This window comes from Triturus cristatus, chromosome 1_2 (assembly GCF_964204655.1).
Source record: "Triturus cristatus chromosome 1_2, aTriCri1.1, whole genome shotgun sequence".
NCBI lineage: Eukaryota > Metazoa > Chordata > Amphibia > Caudata > Salamandridae > Triturus > Triturus cristatus.
The window spans coordinates 939,606,573-939,617,298 of NC_140580.1; the positions used below are offsets into that span (position 1 = coordinate 939,606,573).

A 10,726-nucleotide genomic window follows, 5' to 3' on the forward strand; every position below is an offset into this window, starting at 1 on the left:
CCATTATCGCCGTTTTAGCGACAGTTTTCTGCCGCTAAAGCGGCAATAATTTTATCGCCTGTCTTGATAATATGCCCCTCATTTCTCTAAGTGTGGGAAGCTGTCCTAGGTTCACATTCCCTTTGTGGCGAGCTCTCCCCTCACCTTGCCCCTTCGAAAAGCTCTCTTCTTCCATTGGCCCCTGTAAAGAGCTCGCCTCTCACCTAGGCCCAGGGCTTTAAGTGTGCCGGGTCCCTTCGGATCTCAGATCCGGCTATAATTAACAAGCATTTGCAATGCAATAGGTCTCGCATTATAAAAGTGTGAGCAGTTGGCATTGCTAATAATAATGCAACACTAGCTATTGGCATTTTAAATGATAATGGCATTTATTTATGTGTTTGTTTTATAAAATAGATAAAAAAGGCATTGTCATGAACAATGCCAATAGCTTAAACTTTTGTAAATGCGAGACCTATTGCATTTACGCAAGCTTGAGCTATTACCATTGCAAATAACAATGCCTTTTATTTTTGTTTTAAAAACTTAAATAAAGGGCATTGTCATTTACAATACCAATAGCTTAAACTTAAGTAACTGCGAGCCCTGCAGGCCTTTGAGAGGCATCAACCAGCCTGCCCAACAATCTGCTAGTTCCCCCACAGGGCCTGCACGCACCACTGACTGGCACCGCGTGAGCGCGCGCGTGATTGGTTCACATAGTTATTTTTCATGGGACATCGGACCAGAAAAAAGAAAGAAGCTGTGTTGGAGTGATATATTAAAGCTAAAGCAAAATTACAGTCTGTAAACTTTACAGAGTAAAGTATCGCTAAGTGGCGTGTTTTCAGAAGATTCATAGGTAGGATTTTACAGGATTACTTCAAATGGGATTAGAATAGAACAGTGATGTATATTAGGGAAGAAATCGCCATATTCCTGTACTTCTACCCTTATCAGTGCATACTTTAGACAGTAAATGTAAGCAGAAACACTAAAACAAGCTCTGCAGCTGCCCGATGACCCCTGACTGAGAAAGTACACAAAAACAAAAAAGCATTTGCAATGCATTAGGTCTCGCATTTACGCGAGTTTGAGCTATTGACATTGCAAATAACAATGCCTATTGGCATTGTCATTTACAATGCCAATAGCTTTAACTCGTGTAACTGCGAGACCTATTGCATTGCAAATGCTTGTTGATAACTGCAACTCACTGCCTCCGAATAATCAACTTTTGCTAAACAGTAACAAAAGAACACAGCACCATACCGTATGTGTTTATTATAGAGTGATAGTTTTTTATTTGCTAGACTTTTATTGCATACATTAAATAATGTAGATAGCACTCTGAGAGCAATTGGCGTTGTCAATGTCTTTAGCCATGTTTTATTGAGTAGAGTGTATGTATGTGGGGTGGAGATGAAATATGTGCAGTGTAAATATGTGGCATGGTGTGGAGTGGAATTATATGGAGCGTAATTATATTGCATGATGTGGATTTACGTGGAGTGGCATTGTTTGGTCTGGAGTGGCATGTAGTGAAGTTGAATTATGTGGCATGATGTTGAGTTATATTGTGTGGGTTGCAATTATGTGGTGTGAAATGATGTGGGTTGGAGTGGTATTGTTTGTTTTGGAATTGTGTGGCATTGAGTGGAGTTCTGTGAGGTGGATTTATGTGGTATGGTGTGCAATAGAATTATGTGGATATTAATTATGCAGTATTAAGTTTCGTGGGCTTATGTCTAGTGGTATTGTGTGTCGTAAAGTGCCATGTATTGAGTGGAATTATGTAGTATGTTGTAGAATTATGTGGCATGATGTGGATTCTGATGTGTGGATTGGATGTATGTGGTATCTAGTTGAATTATGTGTTGTGGAGTAGAATTTTGTGTCGTGGAATGGAATTGTGTGGAGTTGAATTGTGTTGTGTGGAATTGTGTGGCACTGAGTGAAATTATGTTGAGCGAAATCATGTGGCATGGTGTGAAGTGTATTTATGTGGAGTGTTGCTATGTGGCATGGAGTAGATTATGTGGAGTGTAATTGTGTGGTATGGAATAGAGTGTTATTATTCTGTGTGGTATGGAATTGTGTTGCATTGAATTGTGTGGCGTGGCATTGTGTGGTATGGTGTGGAATTATGTGGAGTGTAAATACAGGGCATGCTGAAGTTGAATTTTGTTGAGTGTAATGTGTTTTGGAGCGGAGTGTATATATATGGAGTGTAATTATGTGGTGTGAAGTGTAAGTATGTAGGTTGAAGTGGAACTATGTGGAGTGGAATTATCTGGAGTTGAATTGTGTTGCGTGGAGTGTAATGGAATTATTTTGCATGGAGTGGTGTTATGTGAAGTGGAATTATGTGGCATGGAGCAGAGTGGAAATGTGTGGAGTTGAATTTGATGGATTGTATTTATGTGGCATTTCGAATGATGTGGAGTTGAATTGTGTTGATTTGTGTTGTGTGAAATTATGCGATGGTCAATAGTTGAATTTTGTGGTGTGCATTTGTGTGTTGTGCCCTAGAGATAGTGCTCTGGCAGTTGGGGAGGGAAAGAAAGGATAACATGAGGTCGAGGAGGAGGGATGGGGAAGGGGTGGGGGCAGAGAAAAATAGGGGGCCTCAGAAGAGGAATGACACCAATAAGCTCTCTGCCACAGAGCAGAAGGGAGAGAGTGGAGACGCTGGCATGGGCATGCAAGAAAAAACAATGAGGAGCTTATGTTTGACGGCAGGGAAGATCAGCCAACGAGGGCGTTAGAGGAGGACGTGGAAAGTGAGGAAGGCATGGAAGGGGGTGTCCCCCGGTGTCACTAGCGGCAGGGGGTTGGTTGGAGAGGGCCCCACAAGCAATGAGGGACAGGTGGAATGAAGACGGGTGGATGGTCCTACAGGCACCCAAAGACCACCCAGTGCAGCGGGGGGAGGGGCGAAGGGATGAGAAGAACAGAGCGCGGGCCCACATGGAAGGCCCAGCGTTTAGGCCGATAGCAGCAGCACTAGAGTGGAGTTTGGGGGAGGGTGAAAGGGAGGGGAGGTTTGCGGAATGGGAAAGGATAATTAGTAGTGTGAGGCCCCTGGCAGGAGGAGGGAGGGGCGGGACGGCGGAGCAGTTCACGGCAGGGAGGCAGGGGCATCCGGGCAAGGGGAGGTGGGAGCAGGGTGCATTACCCAGGGGAGGTTGTGTTTGGGTGCTGGAGCAGGACGAAGGGGGGCAGATAGTGTAACTAACAATGGTAACGCTGGACCTACCTTTTCTTTTTCAGGGTCAGACTCGCAGGGGACATGTGGACTCTGGTGTGTCATATGCTGCTGAAACACCCGAGGGGAAGAGAGGGAAAGGTCCTGGGTGGCCAGTCAGAGGTTGGCATGGGACTGCTACAACACTGCCACAGTATGGTCCGCGGTGGCCTTAGTAGTGCATCAACCAGGACAGCTGATTGGGCCCCTGGGGCAGATGGAGACCAGGCGCGTAGTGAATGGGGCGGAGTCAGCAGCAGTTTTTCGCCACAGGGATGGGGCATGGGTGTCGGCACACCAGTTGCTGTGGGTATTGCGGAGAGAATTGGGCAACTTGGGTGAAGTGCCAGCTGAATATGGGACACACTCTTTCAGGATAGGGGTGGCCAACAGCGCAGGAGTGGTGGGGGAGGGATAGGATTATGCAATTGGGCAGATGGTCATCTGAGTGCTTTAAGCGGTATGTGCGTATGGAGACATAGGGAGGGGAAAACATCCATTGGAAGTAGCTCATATGTGTTGTTCTGCCCCTCAGATCCCGCCCACTTCGACTACTGGATAGATGTTCACATAGATGCCCTCTGCAATTACTATTTTGTGTGAGAGTGTGTGAAGGAGGCATACAGCTCTTGAAATATTTAGAAATCCAAAGACAAAGAAAATGCTGCGTTACTCACTTATCAGATAAAGATAAAAAGCACTGACAAATCCAATGTCTGGTTTATGTTAGGCACATTATCTTTGTTGGGTGATGCGTGGATGCAATAACAGAAAACTCACACCAAGGCATCCAAAGGACTGGTCCGGGAACAATGTGCAAAGCCACATAGGCTACGCCTCTTGGGAAGGACTCTTTGGTCATGTCACTTTTAGAGAGGAACTTGTCTTTTTCTCCTAGTTAAAGCACTGAAGGAGGGAAATCTAGTTCAAAGGTTTTAAGACATTTCTTTAATTATATAGGATCTTAGACATGCTTCTTTGGCCGGGCTCCTGTTTTTTAAGACCACCTTCTTTATCCCATTTAAAGAAACTTGCAGAGAGATTGCTACCTACAGGGGGCAGAATCCAAAGTTGCCAGATCTGAAAAGCAAGAACTAGCTAGACATCTGAGACCCTAAACCATTTACGTAAGATCTCACACTGTATATACGAACATTAACAGGCGACTCGAATGGCACCCCACTCCCACACTTAGGGCCCGGCGCTGGTCTTTAGTTCCATAAACCAGTGCATTTTGGGACCTGTAGTACGATCATCACATGTGAACCGCTAGAATAAAAGATACACGCCTGACAACAATGTGTCAAAGTAAATGTATGTATTTATGAATTGCATTTAGCCTGGACATTGTCCCAAGGCTTTAAAGCACTTTACTGAAGTCCCAAAAAGTTGTGCCTGTACAAGGAGGCTTACGGTAGCTTTACCTCGCAATAAAGCACTGCCAGAGGAAATCTGCCGATTGTGGTGCTCAATGTGGCTGGGTCTTAAAAAATTTATCGACATAGATCTATCTCCTTGCGCGTAAAATACATATCAGGGTCGCTCTCAAAAGCATCTGACCGCACGGCACCGGCAGCCCGGCATGTGTAAGCTTCTCCACAGCCCTTGTTTACAGCAACAACGAACAAGGATGACGGTTCTGCAAAATGGCGAACTCGCGGATCATTGATACTAGGTTGCGCCAAAAACGCAAGACAGCGTAAAATGCTCATTTTACGGTATTTTTCTTTGCTGTTACGTGCACAGTTTATTCCGTGTTTTGTTTAGGAGAAAGCAGGCTGCATGATTTTTGCTGCGTCACTGGATGTCTTCTTTATACAAAATGGCCGATATCATTCACTTGTAACGCAGTCGCCAAGTGATCCTATTGTAGGGCCTGTGGGTGCTTCGGAAGAGACAGCGGGTTATCTTTCATGGCCAACTCAGCCAGGCCTGAACACCCATTAGTTTAGAAGGAGGATCTTCCTAAACACGTTGCACGTTTCCTGCCAAGATTTTGCTGATGGCTATCAACTTGTTCTAAAGAAAACGCCGAAGATTGCCAATGGATGTGCACCAATTTGTCATCTGATATGTACTTAAACCGTGCCTGAATTTCTGTCACAGGACACGTTACATCTAATGTGGTAGATACAAGAGGAACTGCAGGGTACCGGAAACCGCTGATATTGTAAAAATGCCGATATAGTGAATGCTAAGAAATAACGACCTGTTCACACAAGAGTTTTTCAAGGAACACGAACAGTCTTAACAGAGACCCTAAGGACACCAGCAATTCAGAGTGCGCTTTGGAACACCGTAATTAAAAGAGTTGGACGAAAATATGACATCTAATCAGAGCACTAAGGATTGTTCAAACGTTACAAGACAACCAAAATGCATGAAACTAGAGCGATGGCCGGGGATGGGGTCACGATGTGCTTTACGACGCGTGGATTCTGCTGCGAATGTGAAAGTGATCGCGATCACGATAAAACATCAAAGCGGCCGAGCGGCAGCGGAAGTGAAAGACGACGAGTGCTTTCAGGCTGCCAAATGGTGCGCGCGCCCGGCACACATGCACAGTAGTTGGCGGCCTGAAAGCACTCGTTTGCACTTCCAAAAGTGCTTACTATAAGTCTCGCCAGAGCAGCGCTAAAGCGCTGTCTCAGGCGAGACCTAAAAATGGGCCTTGACATGGGTCCTTATCGGGCCCTACATTCATCTCCTTAACTTTACTGGCAAAAACGCTGACCTATTTCTGACGAATTAATGTAAAAAACTAAGGGGCATATTATCAAGCACGGCGTTAAAATTATCGCCGCTTTAACGGCATGAAACTGCCGCTGATGCGGCGATAATGGGCTTGATAATATGCCGCAGAGAATTCCAATAGGAGCCCATGTTGACACCAGAACATGGGCTTCTATGGGAATTCTCAAGGGCATATTATCAAGCCCATTATCGCCGCTTTAGCGGCAGCTTTCTGCCGCTAAAGCGGCGATAATGTCAACGCTGTTTCTTGATAATATGCCCCTTTGTTAGTCCATGTCCTTGATTTAGTTCCTGTTTATATTTCACATGTTTAACTCTCTTAGGGAATACACGGTTAAGTAAGCTATGCACAGGATGTTGTGTTTCTGTATTTTTTCCTGTAGGATACGCTGCTGTACAGTTCATACTCTGAACTTACTCGGCTCCAGGTGTCTAATGCTCTGGGGTTGAGCCTGAAGGGAGCGTGAGTCTCTCACAGTGCATGTCAGTGCGTCACAAAGGTCTTCAGATTACATAGTCATCCAGTCCTTGGCCTCTCTGCAGAGAGCACAGAGCAATGGTCACGTATTTCTGTTCCAATTGTGATTATATGAAAATGTGTGGCAAGGAAGTACACAGTTGTCAAACTATTGACAAGGCGAAAGTAAAAGAAAATATAGCGCTTACATGTGAGTGTGTGCGCTTTGTGTTTAGGAGGTGGTGAAGATGTGAGGAAGTACTTTCAGGAGCGAGTGAAGGCAGGGTGCTGAAGATGAAAGAGATGAGGTATAAAATATGCAGATGGACTAGAGGTGGAAAGAAAAAGGGTGCACATGTCCAACATGAGGGATTGAGACACTCTGAAGGTCACTACCCCTTCTGCATACCTTTGTTTAATTAACTGCCTCAATTTCAGAATTGAAACATTTTCTATATTATATGAAACAAAATCATTCTTATTAGTCATTTATCTTAAAGAGCCAACAACCATTGACAAAGCCAATAGTTTTAACTTGTGTTAGGACTATGTCTGTTGTATACTATATCTGGATGCAATACAAAAGGCTCACATAGGAACCAAAACACTGGCCAGGTGGCACACTACTGCAAATCTCAGATTTTAAGTTTATGTGTTTAAGCCACGTCCGTAATTACAGAAGCCACGCCCCCTTGAGAGACACCCGAACACATGCTCACTTTTCATCCCCTTCCCCGACCCGTGTTATGAACTCCCCATCTCTTTGATTTGAAAATCTCTCCTGGTTTCTCCCTGCCTCTGTGACGAGCTCTCCGCTCACCTTGCACCTGTCAAGAGCGCTCCTCCTACCTTGCTTGTGCGATGACCTCACACTGCCTCTAGCCGTGATAGGAGTACTCCTCCCTCCTTAGCTAGCGTGAAAAGCTCCTCTCTCGCCTTGCCGTCTTCGAGCAGCTCTCCTCCACGCCGGCTCCTCCGGGCTGCCGCAGCTCTCTTCCCCCGCCCCAGTCTGCAGCAGAGCAGGCGCTGCTCTCACACACCGTGACTCTGCAGGTCTGCCTCAGACGTCAGGTCCTGGCTGCCCTCCATGGGCTTTGCAGCACCATCACTAACGCCACGCCCATCCCTGTCCCCAGTAGCAGTCCTGAGTCATCATCTGTGCCGTGTCCCCCGGCAGGATGAAGTTAGGAAAAAGACGAGGCAGATTGGGAATGGGATAACGCCATGGGACATGAACATGGAACCCTCACAGACTTCCCAATATACAACGCTTCCAGCCACGCCCTGTGGCATCAGGATTCTGTGCTCAAGTTCAGCGTGCCAGGAGAATGGGTGGAGGGGATTGGTGCAGGTAAGTAACTAAAGGGCAGGCTGGCGTGTCTGTGAGTTCGCACGGACTAGAGGGCTGGGGTGGGGGCACGGTGACAGTGACCTTGGCAGGGGCCCCCTACACTTGGAATGCCGAAGCACGCACTTACCTCTAGCCTCCTGTCCGCGATCACACAAAGAAACGGAATCAGCAATGGCAAGTCGTTGAGAAGACCCCGAATTCAGGTCAGGCGGCTCTAGAATGTTGTAACACCAATGCCATGCAGGATTTATGGTCACACGGTGCATGCATGCGCACACATGCACCAGTGCAGACACAAGTCCTAAACAAGCATTTGCAATGCAATAGGTCTCGCATTTATGAGAGTTTGAGCTATTGGCATTGTAAATGACAATGCCTTTCATTTATGTGTTCTTTATTTAACAGATAAAAAAAAAGGCATTGTCATTTACAATGCAATAGCTTAAACTCTCACAAATGCGAGACCTATTGCATTGGAAATGCATGCTATACAAATTTTAAAAAGCGTTAGGAGGGAGCATTTCCTGCCAGCAACAGCAGGCCAGACAATGCTATTTGAGAAAATAGTGCTCGGAGGCTGTAATTAAAGCCTACTGAGCAACAACACACATAACATGGGGTGTCAAAATGGGAGGTTAGAAAATTAGACAAGGCGGTACTAAGGCGGGACTACTAAGCCTTTTGATCAATGAACAGCCACAGTTTACAGTGGACAATGACACAAGTCAATGAAAAATGTGGGCGGAGCTTCAAGTCCCTTCCTCAATACAGCTTGCCTCACAGAGCAGCGCATGCGCTACCCAGGCTCGACCTAAAATAGAAGTGGGGGGACTAACCAAGGTAGTCAGTATGCAAGTGACCTCACGGCTTGTGACATCCCATGTGGCATCACAGGAAGTGACACCACAACCCATGACCTCACAGGAAGTGACATCAGGAATTACGATGGAGCTGCACACCTATTTATACGACCTTTAGGGAGAGTAGGACTTCTGCTATTCGCTCATATTCAGTCTTTGATCGATTAAGTGCCGGGACACTCCTGGAGTAGCCGTGCGCTATATAAGATTCTCTCATTCATTCATCTTAAAACCTCAGACATATGTTTAGCAGTTCAATCACAAGTACATTTGAGCACATTATGAGATTTAAATAGTGAGATTTTGCAGTGGGTTTGTGCCATAAAAGTGACGTAACTCAGACACAAAATCTGGGCCTCAATTTATACATTTTTTTTTAAATTCTGCCACTAAGAAATTGACAGCAAGGAGAAATGTGGCAGGAGATCTGTTCTGTTTAATTGGTTGTAAAGTCTGCATTTCAAAATTTCTTATGGGGTTAAGGCACCTGCTGCAGAGATCTTTGTGTGCCCAGTAAATCTCAGGGAATAAAAATAATAGTAAGGTAACACTGGAGGCTAACACATTTGCTGGAAAGATCTGCGTTTTGTCTATTCTAAGTTTTGAATCAAAGTAACATAGAGGGTAAGGTGTCTCCTGCAGACCAGATTTTGTAACATTAGGATGACAGATTTTTATTTTACATAGCTGGGTACTGCTTTTAAAACAAAGATCCATTTGTTACATACAGTTCATAAAATGTAATCCTTCTAATATAGCACAGTGAGCTATGAAGGGCATGTGACTCCTACACTTTGTGACACTCACTGTCTAGTGAAACACATTGTGGACATTGATTTACACACATGTGATTTAATGTGACCTAAAGCGCTGTAGCACCCTGCATTGGGATGAATAGATTTATAAAAGAAATAATACAAAATAGTGGTATTTAAATTGTTATTTGTGTAAATATTGGGAGAAACCAACACATTTGACATTCCTACAGTGTATGCATACCTCTTATGTACCGTGACTGAACAAAGTCAAAAGCATGCATCTCTTAAGTACCTGTGAAGTGATAAGCCGTGCGCCTTTGCTTCCCGTCCTTTGCATTTAGGTGTGGGACTCCAGATAGGTCCCAGCCAGATTACTCGTACAAAAGAAGACCGGATCACCCCTTAACTTTGGCCTTTGTCTTGGCACAGCAGAATTTAAAATAAAAAAAATCCCCTTCCCTGCCTGCAAGTTGCTGCTAAGAACAAAAGCAGACAACGTGCAGGCACTGCTGCAAGTGTCCCGGTCTTTGAAACCTACACCGGCATAATTCAGCATTTTACTGAAAATAGTGGGTGGATGCCATCTACCCACGTATACCCTTGACATGTGCCCTGGATGTGTGTACAGGGGGAATGTGTGTGTGTGTGTGTATGTTAAAGAAATAGCAAAGATATAAGATGAATGAGTGAAAGAAAAAACAGGGCGAGAAAAGAATAGGGAAGGAAAGGGATAAGGAGGTAGGACTTTTCTGGTTGCTTATATGTCTGCTGCTCTCTCTAATAGGTTTATGCTTTATGGATTCTCCCTATAAAATGAAGGTATGCCAGACAGTAGGCAGCAAGAGATTGTGTCAAAGAAAGTTAAGGGTAGGGTTAAAGAACTGGGCTAAATCCTTGATTATTCCCTTGACGGATAGCACACAACCGCACCCCATGGAGTACCCCTTGGAATGTCAGACTGAACCGGTGAAATATCTGGGTGTGTGGTATCACCGTGACCCTGAAATCGTCATTAGGACAAATTATGGGAGGGCAATCGATGCATTGGAGGGGAAAGTGCAAAGATGGATTCAGTTACCGCTGTCTCTGGCGGACCGCATTGCCATTGTAAAAACGGTGCTGCTGCCTAAATTATTGTACCTTTTCAATAACATACCCATCCAGCCCCCTACAGAGGTTTTTCGTCGCATCACCTCGCTGGTCCTCCAGCTAATCTGGGCGGGAAAAACGGCTCGGGTTGACTTGCAGACGCTTATATTGCCATACTGCCAGGGGGGTTTCGGAGTTCCCGATTTTTTTCTGTATTACCTTTGTGCGCAA

General features: G+C 45.2%; 1 protein-coding gene across 2 annotated transcripts in view; it reads right to left on the bottom strand.

The window, feature by feature from the left end:
- FBXO2 (F-box protein 2) overlaps positions 1-8,048 on the bottom strand; it is a 111,777-nt gene extending 103,729 nt beyond the window's left edge. Inside the window, exon 1 of one of the 2 annotated variants that reach the window (XM_085615385.1) lies at positions 7,287-7,450. The gene's annotated coding sequence lies outside the window, so the exon portion shown is untranslated. Of the gene's footprint in view, positions 1-7,286; positions 7,451-7,915 lie in introns of those variants that run through there. The other variant, XM_085615389.1, reaches the window with a different exon arrangement.
- Positions 8,049-10,726: the final 2,678 nt, after the last annotated feature.